This window comes from Oryzias latipes, chromosome 18 (genome assembly GCF_053564925.1).
Source record: "Oryzias latipes strain Hd-rR chromosome 18, Olatipes_Hd-rR_3.1".
Taxonomy (NCBI): domain Eukaryota; kingdom Metazoa; phylum Chordata; class Actinopteri; order Beloniformes; family Adrianichthyidae; genus Oryzias; species Oryzias latipes.
The window spans coordinates 13,692,336-13,710,238 of NC_136254.1; the positions used below are offsets into that span (position 1 = coordinate 13,692,336).

Genomic DNA, 17,903 nt, shown 5'->3' on the forward strand with positions numbered 1-17,903 from the left:
GTGCTTTTCCTATCATCATCTTTAGAACAATTCTGACAAAAAATACAGAAAAAAAAGAAAAAATTTCTAAAAGGCTGTCATAAAGACCTTCAAAATCTCCTTAAATTGATAGATTTAAAAAAAGTAACCCACCAACCTAATTAACAATAACTAAGATATTGTAAATGTGCCATCTAAAACTTTTTATGAATAAAATACACACAGGACTGACGAGACACAGACGAACACAGTCAGGACTGATGGGGAAAGGTAAAACTCGAAATCAACACAAAAGAGGAAATACTACAAAATAAAACAGGAAGTAACTCAAACCAAGACAGAACAACAAAGGACCAAAACACAAAGGAAAATAAACTGAAACTGTGACAGTAATACTTTCCAGAAAGAAGTAGAAAACAAAGGTTTTGATCAGGCCAAAGAATCTATCTGGCAATGAGAGAATAAACCAAATACTGCAATTTTTTGCATCACTAGGGGATTTTTGCTACAGCATTTTACTCTGTTGTTAAGCAGCCTACACATCACATTTTGATTACATTGGACAAGTTTAAGATTTTGTGCAGTCTGAGCCTTTTTCTTGAAGAGATGAGGGGATTCAAACATTCTTTGTGGCAGCCATAGTGCTCACTGATCAGGTAATTTTATTCTGACCACAAAGCCTCTAACCAGATTCAACTGAGAGTAGGGGTAGGGGCTTTATTTGTCAGAAAGTTTCTGCTAGTCTTTACAGATTTCTGTCTTCATTTGTGTCTCTTCATTGGTGTCCCACAGGGCTACGTATGTTGCCATTTTCTGCTTTTACTTTATGGTGGATGAACGAACCCTGAGGAACCATTTCCTTTTTATTGCTACATAGATGGCAGCCAAACTGACATTCCTTTAAGCAGAAGAACTTGACCAAACCATTCCTTTTATTCCCTCTCAACTACCAATGAGTAGATAGTAAAAAAAAATACGTTATTTAGAGGAAATAGTGGCCATGCTTCATAACCATTAAGTAACAGCGGTTCTTCTGAGCACTAAAGTTGCAATGTTCAATTTTAAATGAAAAAGTTGGATGTTAAGAATTTTTTTTTAAGATAACCATCAAATGTTACATTGTTTTTCTCAGGTTTAAGCAGTCATGCTTGTCCTGGGGAAAAACATTAGACAGTAATTTATTGTAAGCAATACATGGCCAACAAGGTTTTCTTTAACAGTTGTGCTGAAATTTAGATTGACTCGGTATGAGGATTGTGAACTTTGGTTTGGTCATGTTCTGTTTTGAATCGTCCCTCACACACACAGGTTTCATGTTTGTCATGATTCACAGATGTCTTCATTTCAGTTAATTACCCTCAGTCTATTTAAGTGTCTGGTGTTCAGTTCTTCCTTGTCAGGTCATTTGCTCTGTTCTGTCACCTTTTTGTTGCTCCATGGGTTTTGTCTTTTTCAAGTTTAATTATTAAATCTCTAAGTTTCAGTCACCAAGTCTGGTCTCCAGCATTTTTGGGCCCTACACCACCAGTTCCTGACACACGTGTGCTTTAAAGACCCACTCCAATAATCTTTTGAAGAGCCAAAATTAACAAACCTGTGTTTTTTTTCTAGAGATAGAGCTGCAGTAGTTCATTAGATAATCCATCTACTCTAAATGGTGGGCAGGAATGTTGGCGAGCAATATTAGATCTATCCAGCCGTACAGTTTTGAGCCAGATGGCAGTTCAGACGAGGAAAACGAAGGTGAACATGGATCTAGTATATTTAGTGTAGATGGATGCATCAGAATAGAGTACAGCAGGGAGCTTCTGGCCCGTCCAATGTAACTTCTATGTTATAGCTGCGTGATTTATCCAACTGCTTTTTTTCGTCTGCTCCTGTTTGGAAAAAATTTGAATAAAGAAAATATTCAGAAATGCAGTTTAACATGTCATTTTCTTTTTTTTTGTCCTCAAAAATGTCACAAGAACATGTTCAAAATACCAAAAGCACAATTTTATTTAGGCTTCTCTGCAGTTGTTTGTGCTTTCTTTATTTTCTTTTTACATTCTTGTTTTAGGCTGCAGCATGGTCACTGTCACCTCACAGCAAGAAGGCCATGGTTTAAAACACAAGCTGGCTGCTTTTTTTTAACAGTTGTATATTCTTATGTAAATAAATGAATTGCTGATAGTATTTGTGATGAATATTTTACAGTCTGTATATTTCCAGGTTTTGATGGTGAAGATCTTTGTGGTGGGTGTATCAATAACCCTGAGTATGCTGAGATAAATGCATGTAATGTATTTTGACAAGCCTGGTGAATGAAATGACCTCTCTAAAACTTTAATACATGCAATCTATTGGATTTTTATGATATGTTTGATACTAAGTAAAGAAAAGCTGTTTTTAGGTGCATCTTCGCAAAATTACTGGCCAAGTGGACACCTTCGGCCTGTGTATATAATAGCACTGGGCTGATGCTGGTTCCAAACAGCTGTAATTATAACAAGTAACAAATCCCAGTTGGTAGGTAAAAGGGCTGTGATAAAACTGATAGTCCCCAAGAGAGAAGAAAATATGGGAGTATAACATAAAAATACAAACAAAAGTGAGGAGTCTGTACTGTGCTGTGCAACAGGATTTGAAGTGATTTCTCTGTGTGGGCATTGTATGCTGTGAACGGTTCTTTTGACCCTTAAAAGAATGTTGCCAAATTCCTGTTGATGCAAAGACATTAACATTCGAATTATGATAAATCGTTTCAAAAAAGGTATATAACAGGTAATATTTAAAGACCCACTTAAAAATTGAGTTTTTAGCATTTTTAACATGTTCTTGTGACATTTTTCTAATAGTGGAGGACGAACAGTGGGGCAAATAAGTATTTAGTCAGCCACCCATTGTGCAATTTCTCCCGCTTAAAAAGACGAGACACCTGTAATTTTCATCATAGGTATACCTCAACTAAAAGAGAGAAAATGAGAAAAAAATAATCCTGAAATATATTTTTTTTAAAACCACAGTCGTTTCTCACCCAAGCTGGGGTCCTAGACCAGAGACCTTGGAGCTTGACGATACTGTGCAGCATCTTAGCTGTCCCTAGCACTGCACTAAAGCACTCATCCTGGCAGCTCAGGAACAAGCCCTGAGCACCAGAGCCATATAGGCTCAGATCTAACACACCAGACGAGACCCAAGGTGTAGGCTGTGCAAAGAGGTGCCTGAAATAATCCAGCAAATAACTGTTTCTATATATGCTTTTCCTGCCAGCATCTTACACCCTGCATACATACTGAATCAAGTGGCTGGAATAATATACAGAAACATGTGTGCAGAATATGAACTGGAAACCCCAAGGTCAAAATAGGAAAGAATGAATAAGCCGTTGTGGTGGATGTGGTAGAGCCAAGTGATGGAAACATCTGGGAGAAAGAACATGAGAAACTGGAGAAAAACCAGGGACTCAGAAGAACTGGAGAAAGCATGAAAAAGGGAAGGTGACAGTGGTGCCTGTGGTAACTGGAGCACTCGGGGCAGTAACCCCCAAGCTCAAGCTTAAAGAGTTTCTACAGTAGAGCCCTAGAAAAATCATAAACATCTCAGTCTGGAAAAGCACAGTGCTAGGAACAGCTAAGATACAGCGCTGGACCCTCAAGCTCCCAGGACTCTGGTAGAGGACCCGAGCTTGGGTGAGAAACCACCTGCGGAGGGTGGAAGGGGCGTTTTATTTGTTTATTTTTAGATATATATGTATGTACATGTAACTAAACAACCATATGATCAAGAATTAAGAGCATTTTTTTAAGTGAAGGGCTTCTTGATTTATAAAAACAAATATATTTCCATTTTATAAGTGTGCAAAATATGGATTTTTCTTTAACAATGACTTGAACCTAAACTTTGATTACAAATGTTTTAATCATCATTGGGTAACATCTGCTCCCATAACCTGTTTACAGAAGATCACTATGCCTTGGCTAATGTCATACAGTAAGCTATGCTGAAGCCCCCACAAGTCCTGGCACTCCAGCTAATGAAGGTAATTGTCACTGTGCTTTTCATTTACATTCTGAAATGATTGCGTCCTCTCGTGAATGGCCCTGTGTCTCATTCAGATAATCATGATGAAGATGAGACAACTGGCTTGCCACTGTCGAGCACCGTGAGTCATAGTTTGGCGTCTGCAAGTCTGATTTTGATTGATGATTGCTTCATTTTTTCATTACTCAAAACTGCCCATTGCCGGTCAGAGGTTTTTGATCCGTGCAGCTCCATTGGAAGATTCAGAGCAATCATGTTAACGCTGCCTGCATCAGTAAATTTCTGTTCGGTCATTGCCAAGCTGTGAAGCTCTCTGTGCCATTCCAGTAAAAGTGGGATATCCGATCAGGGATGTTAACATGGTTAAAAAAACTGGCAGGAATGTACTACTCAAGACCTAAAGGACAGTGTTAGTGACAGTTTCTGCTATGGTTAATGGCAATTAGCTAACAGCTTACACCCAGCATTCAAACATCAAACATATTATAAAAGGGGCGTACAACAGTGGGGCCAACAATTCTGAGAACATAAATTATGTTAAAATATAAATTAAACATAACGCTAAAATGTTTGCATTAAATGAGAAGAATACATTTTGGACAAAGAAAACTAACCGATTGCCATATACAGGGACTAATGTGATGATTATGTTGACAATAAGACACACAAAATTATGAAATGAGAATACATTTATTGACTTTTTTTATTCTTTGTGTATTTGTTTTTTGTTTTATGATGCAATGGTGAACATCACATCAATAAAATACTGTGAAAAATTGTTTAAGTCTTTAATTATACAGTGTCCTAGTTTTTACTCCTTTAACGTTTGAGTTAATGTGTCATCGTTTCTTAAATAGATCAAAATCTGATGAAAAGGGGACAGATGTAGCAGCCTCCCAGCATCCTCAGCCAGATGGTGGAACGATGTGATTCTTTATAATTCCTAGGAACAGACATTGACAGCTGTCTGGCGTTCAGAAATCCCCCTTCAAGAGGAAGTAAAGAGACTTTACCTGCTGAGGAAACCTAGGACTTTTAATAAAAAACATTTTATGCTTACTCATTGAATTAATTCTCATTCTCAACATCATATCCTGGTACATTTTTCTAATCCCAAATTTACACTGGTCTGTCTGCGTTGCCTGATGAGTCTGTCTCACGACCGTTAGTTAATTTATTGACTCCGGTTCATCCCCCTACCTCTCAATTAAGTTATGTTTTTGAACATCTACAACCAAACTTTCTTTGTCCATAGTATTGTTATCCACAGTGTTAATTCTACTTCTCCTGTGAGTACGTCACTTTAAATATGAAATTAAGTCTTATAAAGTTTATTTTAAAAATACAACAGAGGTTTTTATTTTGAAACCTGGACCTGTTTCCTGCTCCCAAACTTTCTGCTGCAAAATTGATGTGTCAACTGACTGGAAATAGAACTCCTGCGTAAAGCTTGCGTTGCGGAAGGACCAATTACCATGGACCGTAGACGTGGCGATGTAAACTTTCTGATTAATTAATGAACATTCTATTTTTTTGTGTCAACGCAATGCAACGGAGACGCACCTCAAAAGGAACAGTGGAAATTAGTTTTTGCTGGTAAGAATAAAACCCATCTCCCGTCACTATCAATCAAGCCAACAAATATGACAGGTTCACCAAAATCACTACTTTCTGAATTTTATCAGAAAGCAGCAAGCAGGATGACCACCCTGACCCCTGCAGACTCTCATCATCTCTTTCCACATTTTCAGGGATTTTTTCTCAGAAAAAAAAAAGATACAAAGGATAGAAAAAGGATGAAATTATGTTTACGTCATTTTTCCCCTCTGTAATAAAAGTCCTTATGTCACACCACACACAGCACTTAAAAAAAGGTAATCATAATTTGTATTTATATGCATTTGTTTTATTGTGTTGTATATATGCTGCATTTTGACTCCTTATATCTCCAGCACATCTTTTTGTGTGTTTACAAATGCATTTATTCATTGTTAGAGTGCCATGAGTGTAGATACAGTAGCAGCAGGATTCTTGATCAAAGAAAACAATACAGCTGCAACAGTAAATCACAAAAAGATAAAACAAAGCAGCTAAAAAATAAAATGACATGTTATGTAAAAGGGTATGATTTTAATAAGTATAATAAATACAATTGATAACAGGTGAGAAGAAATGAAGAAAAAAGTGGTAAAGAAAGAAACAGTGTCAGGGTGTTCAAGATGGTTGAAATGGAAAGCTTCTTTGCCAGTTAAAACGATGACCTCCTGCTTGTTGTGCTCTTCGTTGTGCTCCCTTTTGTGTCATCTCATATCTGAATCTCACATTTCCTTCTCTTCTAAATCTTTCCTTTCTTTGCCCTTCATCTATTGGCTGTTATTATGTCTTCAGCATGGCTCTCTGTCTCTGATCCTTTCATCATCCCCTCTGATGAGAGGGCCCATTACACTGCTAAACATAAACACAGTGCACTGTATTAAAGACACAACTTCAGTACTTTTCATTTTCTGTTTTCTTTTCTTTTGGACAACAGAAAATATTTGGGGAAACTTGGAAAATGACACAGGCCATTGATAGTATTCATTTTACCATTGGTGTTTGTTTCAATCAAGTAAACCACAAAGATTTTTTGAATATTTAATAATTTAACCATGTCTATGACTTAAAATTGCCTCCAATTGTCTTTTTCAGGGGTCGGCATCATGCGGCTCCGGAGCCACATTTCACACACATTTCATCCCTGGGCTGCGTGTCTCTTTGGTTTTGTAAAATAACTATCATGTTCTAAGATTGTCGTGGTGCCGTCAACACCGTTGGGATATGCGAGTGGGCAGTAGGACAAAAGCAGCGTACAGTATTGAATATTTTTCCAGCGGACTGGCCTTCTTCCATTCATTTTCTCAACCTGCTCTATCACCGCTATAACCTGCATGCCACTTTGTGTTGTGTTGTGAGTTATTGTGTTGTGAGTTAATGTATTTTGAGTTATTGTGTTGTGAGTTAATGTTTTATGAGTTAATGTGTTATGTGGTAGGTTAATGTGTTGTGTTGTGACCCTTCTGGGCCACCGTAAAAAAGCGCAAAAAAAAAATAAATTAAGTTTGAAATCCGAAACATAGCCTAGAATTGAGACAAGCTGATCAAAATTGGTCAATATAAGATCAAAAATGTCTGTTCTGATGAGTCTTAATTCCAACATGCCTTGTATTAATGGTTCGGGCTGGTGGTGGTATAATGGTGTGGGGGATATTTTCTTGGCACACTTTGGACCCCTTAGTACCAATTGAGTAGGGTTACAATGCCAGAGCCTACCAGAGGATTGTATCTGACCTAATGTCCTTCCCTTTATAATCACAGTGTACCATTTTCTGATGGCTACTTCTAGCAGGATAAGGCACCATGTCATAAAGCTGGAATTATCTCAGACTGGTTTCTTGAAAATGACAATGACTTCACTGGACTCAAATTGGCTAAACGGTCACCAGATCTCAACCCGATAGAGCCCCTTTGGAATGTGGTGGAACAGGAGATTGGCATCATGGATGTGCAGCCAAATCTGCAGCAAATGCGTGATGCTATCATGTCAATATGGACCAGACTATCTGACGAATGTTTCCTGTACATTGTTGAATCTATGCCACTGAGGACTAAGACCGTTTTGAAGCCAATGGAGGATCCAACCCAGTACTAGCAAGTACAACAATTGTATACATATATAAAAATATATGCAGATATTATTTTATTTGTCAAAGTCTAAACACATCAAAATGTTAGAGAACGAGTTCAATGCTCCATTCTCCTTTCTTTATATCAGACTCTGCACCATTTGTCTATTTTGTCTCAATCTACAAATACTTTCTCTATTGCCTTGCTGTGCAAATTAATACAGAATAGAAACTGAAATAAAATTCTTCACTCAGCTTCTGATGAATAGATAGAAAAAATATATTGCTGGCCTTGGATTTAGAGATAAATGATACTTTTAATTCAGTTTATCAGTGCCTCCCTTTTATCTGAGTTTCTGGCTGGTTGAGGGTCATTCCATATGTCTTTTGGCCACGCTTCCTTTGAAACATTTTTTAAAAAGACTCTGTGTCTGTGTGGTGCTCACAGGGCTTAAGACATTTTTCTGTTAGATTATTTCAGTTGATTTTTTTGTGCTTCTCTGCTTCAACTATTGCAAGTATTCTGTCGAATATTTTTGTCCGGACCAAAACCATAGTTGTAGCTGTAACAGTGACAATCAAACATTTACATTTGAAGTATGTGTTTAGTCAATAAGGTTCTGTTGTGATCAGTTTTGCCTAATTCCCATTTGCAATTGTTCTTTTTCTGTTCTGGGTCAATGCCAAAAGATGCTATTGTGGATTTTTGGTTTTCTGATATGCTGTATATGTGTTGGTAAACTATAAATAACAGTTCAAATGTTAATTGCAGCAAAATAATAATTTATGGTAAATTTAAGTAAAAAATAATAAGCTAAGTAAAGCAAAACAAAACAGGGGATTATATAAGTTTGCTCCCTCCCATTCTTTTTTGAGTAATTCTTTAAACATCTAGCAATTTTAATAATTAATGATTTCAGTGTGTCATGTTCTGTGTGCATACAAGCTAGACGTATGAGGTGCCGTGTAGGACATTATTCAGAATTAGCATTCATAAACACATGTGAAATCTCTCACACACACTAGTGAAATGCTTGTATACATACAACTGAAAATGTATTCATTCACATACACATGTGAAATCTCTCACATACACATGTGAAATGCTCTCACACACACTACTTAAAATGCTCTCACACACTACTGAAAATGCTCTCACATACACATGTGAAATGCTCTCACACACACTACTGAAAATGCTCTCACACACACTACTGAAAATGCTCTCACACACACTACTGAAAATGCTCTCACACACACTACTGAAAATGCTCTCACATACACATGTGAAATGCTCTCACACACACTACTGAAAATGCTCTCACACACACTACTGAAAATGCTCTCACACACACTACTGAAAATGCTCTCACACACACTACTGAAAATGCTCTCACATACACATGTCAAATGCTCTCACACACACTACTGAAAATGCTCTCACATACACATGTCAAATGCTCTCACACACACTACTGAAAATGCTCTCACATACACATGTGAAAATCCTCTCACATACACATGTCAAATGCTCTCACACACACTACTGAAAATGCTCTCACATACACATGTGAAAATTTCAATAGAAACGGAAGGCATTTCAGTAGAAACAACGTTTTTTTTTTTACTTTATTGTTAGAAACGAAGTTGGTCGACTGAAGGCATTTCAGTGGAAATGAACCTGTGTCCGAATTCCTGCCCTGATCCCTAACTACTAAAACCCTATATAGTGCAGAACTATATATAGTTCTCTGAATTTAAAAGCAATTCAGACACCCGTGCTCAGTACTTTTTTCTTTTGGGTGTTGTTCATAACACGCTTGACACGGAAACAAAGTGGCGCATTACCGCCACCACCTGGTCTGGAGGCGAACTACTCCTATTTAACGCGGAGAATGACACTTATTTGTCAGAGTAAAAACATAATAAATATGAACATTTTACGAAGACTATTTATGAATCTGCTGTGTTCTGATCATGGAAAACGTGACTGATTTATAAATAATTAAATTACAAACACTTTGGTGTTGATTTAATGTATTTGTTCATAAATAAACCCCCAAGTTATTTTTTCATGCCAATATTTATTTTGTTTTTGTGCCGCTGAACGATTAACGGGCTCTTGCAAGGAGGCATTTTTTTCTGTAGTTTTCTTACACCTTACTGAAAATGGCTTTGAAAATGAATCTGTCCGTGTTCCTGGCAATAATTCAACCGTTTTTCGTGAGATCAAACTGAAAACGAGCAGATATGCAGCATCACAGGACGGCAAGGACAAGCAGACATCTCAGAAGATTTCCTCTGGATGCCCTGACCAGACGGAATAACTTGTGAGTTAAACTTAAAGCTTTTTTTTTAGTTAAACTTAAACTTTAACTTAAACTTTGTTACTAATCATGCTCAAGGTTACACAGTCTGCTGGGTAAGAGTTTAACATTCTTTTTCAAGTGAGTTGTGTAGTCCAATTACATGAAACACTTGTGAGTTCAAAGTTTAGAATTTTTTATTCAGAGTCAAACCATATCACTTGTTTTAAACAAAAACAAAACAAAAACTTTCATTTTTTAAAGTTTAAAAGAAAATCCAAAAACCCAGCCAAATAAAAACCACGAGATTTTCCAGAATTAATAAATACTTCATAATCTAAAATGTAAGACATCAAAATAAATAGAAACATTAAAAAAATGTGATTTAATTTCCTCAATGAAATAATTATTGTTGCATTTTCCAGGGTCTTCCACGTCTCTACTGCTTTACCAACACAAAGGTGTCTGTCCTGGCCCTTCACGCTGACGGTCAGTCCGACACAAGACTGGATTTTCGGTTGACCCGCAGGACCATCGAGCATCTGGGTCGATGGTCCTGAAGCATCAGCTTCGGGTTCCTCACACTCTGGGGGGTCACAGGAGACTGACGTCCTGGTGTTTCTTTTCTGGCTGGCGTGTGGCACATCTTACAGTGTGGTAGCCAGAGTCTTTGACATGACACGGTCCACCGTGAGCGATGTTGTCCACAGGACGGCAGACCGCATCCTCCAGCTGATGAGCAGGGTCACCCAGCTTCCCAGTGGGAATGAACTACCATAAGTCGCCTCTGGATTTTAGCAGCTCGCTTGGTCTTTCTCCTTCCAAAGGGTCACAAGGAGCATTGATGGCTGCCACATAAGAATAAAGGCCCTAAAAGAAAATGCAGCTTGTTATTTTAACAGGAAGCTTTTTTATTCCATTAAAATGCATGCTGTATGTGACTCTAATGCCAAATTTATAGATATTTTTGTTGGGAATCCAGGATCAATCCATGATTCACGGGTTCTACGTAAAAGCCCAATTTATGTAAATCAAACAAACCCACCTGAAGGATCCTTTTGGGTGATGGTGGGTATCCCTGCATTGCACATCCCATCATGCTGCTGACACCCTACAGGGAACCCATGAGGAATGCCATTGAGGCAGTTATAACCAGAACCACTCCAGAACACGCTCTGTTGTGAAGAGAGCATTTGGCATGATAAAGATGAGGAGGAGAGCAATATTTCTGGGGGCACTGGAAGTAAAACCAACCTTTGCAATGAAAATCATTGCCTGCAGTTCAATTCTGCACATTCTGTGCATCAGCAAAGGCGACTGCTTAGCCACAGATGTTGAGCCACAGCAGATCAACACCAGGAACATGCAGGACGAGCAGAGTCACGTCTGTCTGCAAGGACAAATCTTTGCTTTCCTTTCAGCTCCAACTGTGACACACATGACTCTAGAAGACCAGGATTATTGTTAACATGTATAAAAATAAATATTAACATATAAAACGAAATTCTAAATATGTACATCTGATATTTATATGAAAATCCTTTTAAGATTGTTAAAAATAGCTCAGATTTAAATAATACATGTAAATTATTCATTTTTGTTCATACATTTATTAAACAAATTGGAAAAACAATGGCTGCATTACATTTTAGAACAATAATTTCAACTCAAGTAAACTTAACAGACTCTCCTGTCGCTGTTCCTCCCTTCTAGCCCTTTCCTCCTCTCTCTTCTGGGTCTTTAACATAAACCTTTAACCCAGTACGACAACGATTAACAGTTTATTAAAATGAAGTCAAATCTGATCATATGTCTCTACCCATCTGGCACGAGCTAGCTTGAAAACAAACAGGCTATCTTTCTCCATCCGCAAATGGATCGGATTTTCCTCATCCTCGTCTGTCCCTACATATATGAACACATTTAAAACATGTGTTAATAACTTGTGACTACGGTTGAAAGTCACTGCTTTTTGATGTAATATCTAGCGTTTGTTTTTAGCCTTCAACGCTAATTCGCGTTAGCGTTAGCTTTAGCATTACTGAAATTGATGAGCTTCAAAACAATCTAGGTTGTTGATTGAGGAATATAACATATTAAACACATCATCTTAAGTATTTACAAATATATTTTACAACAGATACTGGATATTTTTTAATATACTTACACGTTTCGGTGGTTTTCCTTGCGCAACCGGCTGCCATTTTCGAATGATTCAGACGAATGATTATCTCGCGATAATCAGCCAACTTCCATTTCTACTGAAATGCCTTCCGTTTCTGTCGAAAATTTCAGTAGTGTATGTGAGAGCATTTTGGATAGTGTATGTGAGAGCATTTTCACATGTGTATGTGAGAGGATTTTCACATGTGTATGTGAGAGCATTTTCACATGTGTATGTGAGAGCATTTTCACTTGTGTATGTGAGAGCATTTTCAGTAGTGTGTGTGAGAGCATTTTCACATGTGTATGTGAAAGCATTTTCACATGTGTATGTGAGAGATTTCACATGTGTATGTGAGAGATTTCACATGTGTATGTGAATGAATACATTTTCAGTTGTATGTATACAAGCATTTCACTAGTGTGTGTGAGAGATTTCACATGTGTTTATGAATGCTAATTCTGAGTTATGTCCTACACGGCACCTCATACTAGACGTATGTGTATGTATATGCATGTGTGATGTAGATATTTTGCTTGGGCCTGAGTAAAGATAGCATTGCAAGTAGAGGTCTGGATGTGCATTTCAGCAGTGATCGGAAGGAAATGCAAAATTTCATTTGAAACAAAGTGAGTCAAGTCAGCATAACCGGTCTCTCCGGTGTTTTGTCTGAGAGACCAAATGACTGACGCTGTTTTTTTCTGCAAACATTCTGCTTTTTCTGAAACAGCAGTGGTGTGTGGAACTCTTGTTTAAAACACAATGGAGAGTTTTCCATTGGTTGGCCTCTGTTTAGAGTGTGGAACAACAGGCCGGCTGTATGTAGTTATAAAAGATAGTATACCATTGTACAAGTTGGGCTCCAAAGTGAAACCACTCCAGATCTGAAGAAATGTGTAACAATCCTATTTCCAGTAAAAGCACCCTTCCTCGTGTAACGCAATCAAGGAACAGAAATAGTTTCCACCAGGAACAATCGAAATAAAAGAAAATCTTTTTTAAATTTGTGATTGCTTTGAAAACCAAAGTGAAAACAACAATTCTCAGATAACTTTTCTATGTGACAGAATAGACTTTTTGGTTTTCTTTAATTTCTTATGTGGTTTAAATGTGGTTGTAGTTAGCTTAAAACAGCATTTCGCCTTGAAAAAAATTGTTTGCTCATATAGGGCTTCTTCTAAGGATAAATCTAAGAATAATGAAAAAGAAAACTGCTTTTATACTGTCTGTTTTTAAGTCTTAATGCTCAAGTTCATGGTGAGAGGAGAAGCCTAATATCTCCACAGCAAACATTTGCTCATTTATCTCAATGTCTATCTCCTTGTTGTAACCTTAACATTACCCTTACCATAGTTGAATGTCATCATAAATCTAATTTACAATGTAAAATGCCCTTCCTGTATCCATTCCTATGGGGTTGAAGGGTAGGATCTTATGGATTGGCTCTGCTTCCTACAGATGTCATCATCATCACACTGGGCTTGAATGTGAAATGACCAAATGTGACCCTGATGTGAAATATGAGACTCAAAGCTGCAGACGCAGTGATCCTACCATTCTTAGTAACTTATACCTTATGTGATGTATCCAGCTTTCAGACAGTATTTTTTTTAAATGCAGACATTGTTTCTATCTTAATTAGCTTTACAAGTGCAAGGTCAGAAGGTTTGCAACACTGGTGAATTGATGTGATGCATGAGAGCAAAACATTTCATTTTAGTCAAAAGTGCAGGATTCCTTAAAGTGGCCATTGCTGGTTTGGAACCGATGCCAGAAGAGTCCTAAAGCTCCACACCTCTCATCAGCACAGGCTATCCGTTTCAGAAAGTTGCAGATAAGCCGCCACTATGCACAGAATCTATTATGTGAACATAAAAATGTGGAAAGACTTTGGAAATACTTTGAGCCAAAAACTACAAAAAGACTTTCCAAATCATTGTATGAAACAATGTACAAAGTCTCTTAGCCTTTTTAAACACATTTCACAATAACATTTTTGTAAGAAAACAAAATTCGGTAACACTTTATATTAAGATTCCTTAACAAGCTCTGTTAACACATTAACAATCATTATAAATGAATTTATAGGGTGTTAGTAAGACATTTATCAGTACAATAAGTCTAATAAGGTTTATTAAATTACTTAGTTAACACATTTACAAGCATTATTATTAGGATGTTTTCAAGATGCTAATGATGCATTTACTGATATTATAGGTGCTTAACAAATGTGTCAGTGTTAATAAGCTTAATAAGATTTATTAACAACCTTTGTTAACAAATTAAGAAGTATTATTATTGTTTGGGGTTCTAGTAAGATATTTATTAGCATTATAGATGCCTGACACAAGCCGAAGTGTTCATAAGCTTAATAAATTTTATTAACTAACTTAAAAAATTAATAGGCTTTATTAATATGTCAGATGCTGGTAAGATATTTATTAGCATTATAGATTTATTGCAAATACCTGAAAGTGTTAATAAGATTTATTAACATCTAAAGTCAGACCATTGTCTTCTAAATATTACTAAACTGCTTATAAGCTTTACAAATTTATTAATCAACTTTGTTAATAGTTTATTAATTGTTTTGCAGCACCCCATCTAAAGTGTGGACGTTTTTTAGCACAAACAACGACAAAGCATAACTGTATGACATTAAAACAGACTAAACATACACAAATCGTTCTGTAAAAGATATTTAATAATTTAATTCAGACAAATATTTTTTTTTTAAAAACATATATACTGGTGTTGGATGACTAGCATAGCTATAAGGATAAGCTATAAGAATTTGTTAAGTTAGTTAATAAAACTTATTAAGCTTATGAACACTTCGGCTTGTGTCAGGCATCTATAATGCTAATAAATATCTTACTAGAACCCCAAACAATAATAATACTTCTTAATTTGTTAACAAAGGTTGTTAATAAATCTTATTAAGCTTATTAACACTGACACATTTGTTAAGCACCTATAATATCAGTAAATGCATCATTAGCATCTTGAAAACATCCTAATAATAATGCTTGTAAATGTGTTAACTAAGTAATTTAATAAACCTTATTAGACTTATTGTACTAATAAATGTCTTACTAACACCCTATAAATTCATTTATAATGCTTGTTAATGTGTTAACAAAGCTTGTTAAGGAATCTTAATATAAAGTGTTACCCAAAATTCAGGTAGAAACAAGTATATTTCCTCACCCATTAAAGATATATATATATATCTTTTGCATTTACATTGTCATGTCCATTTTACTTTAGCACAATGAATGGTAGATTGCTTCTGTTTGTACTGTTTCTGCAGCTTGCCAGTTTCGTCTTTTGACTCCTTTTCAATGTGAAACAATGAAAACAATATCACAAGCTGGTTTAATCAGCAGGAATGTGTCACGTTTCTTCTAACCCAGTCTGGTAATAACGGCGTTCAAATGTATGCTTTGCAGTATTCTTTACTTGGCTTTGATCACGTGATCAAATGTTCTCTGGGCTCATTAACTGCGAGGAAATCATAAAGATAATGCATTGCTATATCAGGTAAGTGATCTGTAATTTACATTAAAATAACATTTCCAAATGTGATTCTGGATAACTGACTTAAACAACTATCTTGAAAGCTTTTAGCAAAAATGCTAATTTAAACTTTCATAGGGGTGTAATGGTTCATGATTCAATTCGATATTTGTGGTTGCCGATTCAATTCACTCTCAATTTTGGTTTATTTTGAATTATCTGATTCACTAACCTAAAATTGACTCAATTAGGATACTTTAAATGAGCATTAACCCTTGTGCTATCTTAGATGACCCCACTCTTACATTGACGTGTTCTCCCTACCATGACAAAGGTGGATAAAGGTGGAAAGATTTCATGTGTGCAGCACTTTGTGTTACAAAGTATGAAAACTGCTAAATAAATATTGATTTAATTCTAAGGTAATTATCTCAACACAGGCCCAAGGACAGAATACGTTATCTTATTTCTACTTTTCCTTTCAGCTTTTCCCTTCAGGGATCACCACAGTGAAACAGCTTCCTTCATCTAACCCTCTTCTGAATCCTCTACTTTACTTTACAGCTAACTTCATGTCTTCCTTCATGGCGTTCCCCAGGAGTACAATTTCTAAAAGTATGTGTTTAGTCATGTTGTATTTCTGCTGTTTTAAATGGTAAAATTGATCAGAGTGGATTCTTGATGACAGGAGATGGATGATGGACTTTGCTGTCCTTTCAGGTAACCTCCGGTCATGTGTCTTGGACACTTAGGTAAAAAGCTGATCACTACCTGCCGATGAGTTGGATTCGCTAGTGGGGCCTTTAACTCCCACATCTAGGAGAGCTTCAAACTGGCACAGAGGGAGGCTGGGGACATTGAGTCCGAGTGGACCATATTTTCCACCTTTATTGTCTCTGTAAGTAGATCTCAGTGACCAAGTTGGGGGAATGCAGGGCATCGTGAACAAAATGAATCCAGCTGGACTCAGAAGACAGCCCTGGAGGACTCCAGTGTTCAGGATGATTGCTAAAGATGTGCCATTCCCAACCCTGACGTGCTGGGGTTTGTTAAATTTTTTATTTTACAGATAAAGGTGATATCCCAGTTGCAGACTGTAGATTGTTATTCACTTTGATTGGGCTGATTCAATAAAATGAACAGAAATCCACAAACACTATTTGGCATATGTGTTTGTATTTACAATGTAAGAGAGGGTGTTGCACAGAGCTTTATAGGTGACATCATCTTTCAAACTGTGGGTTTGTATAAAAACTTGTGTTGGTGTAAGTCTTGCGCACAGTGGCCTGTGTAGCACCAACATTTTCGTGCATTCTATCCCCCTTACTGGCATCATCAACTAAGCTGAATACATTTTTCATCTTTATATCCCATTATGCCTCCAGTTTACACATTTTCCTTACTATTGTCCTATGATTGTCCTCAATGACATAAAAGTTTATTCAAATATACCCAATTAGGTAGTGCATTTGGTGTTAGTGATAGGTGTTTTTTAAAGAAGAAAAGAACAGCTAAGAAAAAATTGAAAATTGGTAAGACAGGAGACAAAAAAATGCAGCATGGAGTGACAAAGGGTATTAAGATTTGTACAAAGAGTTGGACACAAAGGAAGGAGGAGGATATTTTTACACACTAACAAAGCAAAGAGATAGAGGTGACAAGGAGGTTTTCCAGGTTGGAGCATGTAACGACATGAAAGCAGATTGAGATGGTTCATAATAGAAAACGATTTTATTGTAAAAAGGATGCTGAGGCTGGAGCTACTAGGAAAGAGGCCTAGAGGAAGGCCAAAGAGGAGATTCAGCATACGTGAAGGAGGGCATGAAGGTGGTTGGTGTGTTGTTGATGTAAGTGAGGAGAATAGAGGAGAGGATTAGATGGAGGAGAATAATTCAGAATAAAGATCCCTGAAAGGAGCTGGCAAAATAAATTTAAAAAATCAACAATGTCATACATCTCTTTAATTCAGTAAATATTATTGGATGTACAAATTTCCAAATGAAGTTACATCTTGCCAAGTAAAGATACTACTGCTCTTGACTTGAATAATTTGGCTATCTTAACATGAGGGACAAAAAATTGCTGGCCTTGATTTGCACAATCAAAACCTGTGCAGACCCTCCCAACAGAGATATTTTTGTTTGCCTTTACAAAGAAACCCAAAAATCCTGGAAAAGGCTTGGCACATGCTGTGTTGGCTGCCTACGCTGCATCACCATCAGGGCAGTAACCTCCTGCCCCACACCCTAC

General features: G+C 36.8%; 1 long non-coding RNA gene across 4 annotated transcripts; it reads right to left on the bottom strand.

Moving 5' to 3' along the window:
• Window positions 1-10,149: 10,149 nt before the first annotated feature.
• LOC144987128 (uncharacterized) lies at window positions 10,150-12,212 on the bottom strand. 4 transcript variants are annotated; one of them, XR_013651000.1, is made up of 3 exons: window positions 12,138-12,212; window positions 11,016-11,414; window positions 10,150-10,840 (listed from the first exon to the last, which is right to left on the bottom strand). It is a non-coding gene; the product is annotated as an uncharacterized LOC144987128 (long non-coding RNA). The 4 variants fall into 4 exon arrangements; XR_013650998.1 differs by having other exon boundaries at window positions 11,016-11,721; window positions 12,138-12,205; XR_013650999.1 differs by lacking the exon at window positions 12,138-12,212 and having other exon boundaries at window positions 11,016-11,145; window positions 11,225-11,918.
• Window positions 12,213-17,903: the final 5,691 nt, after the last annotated feature.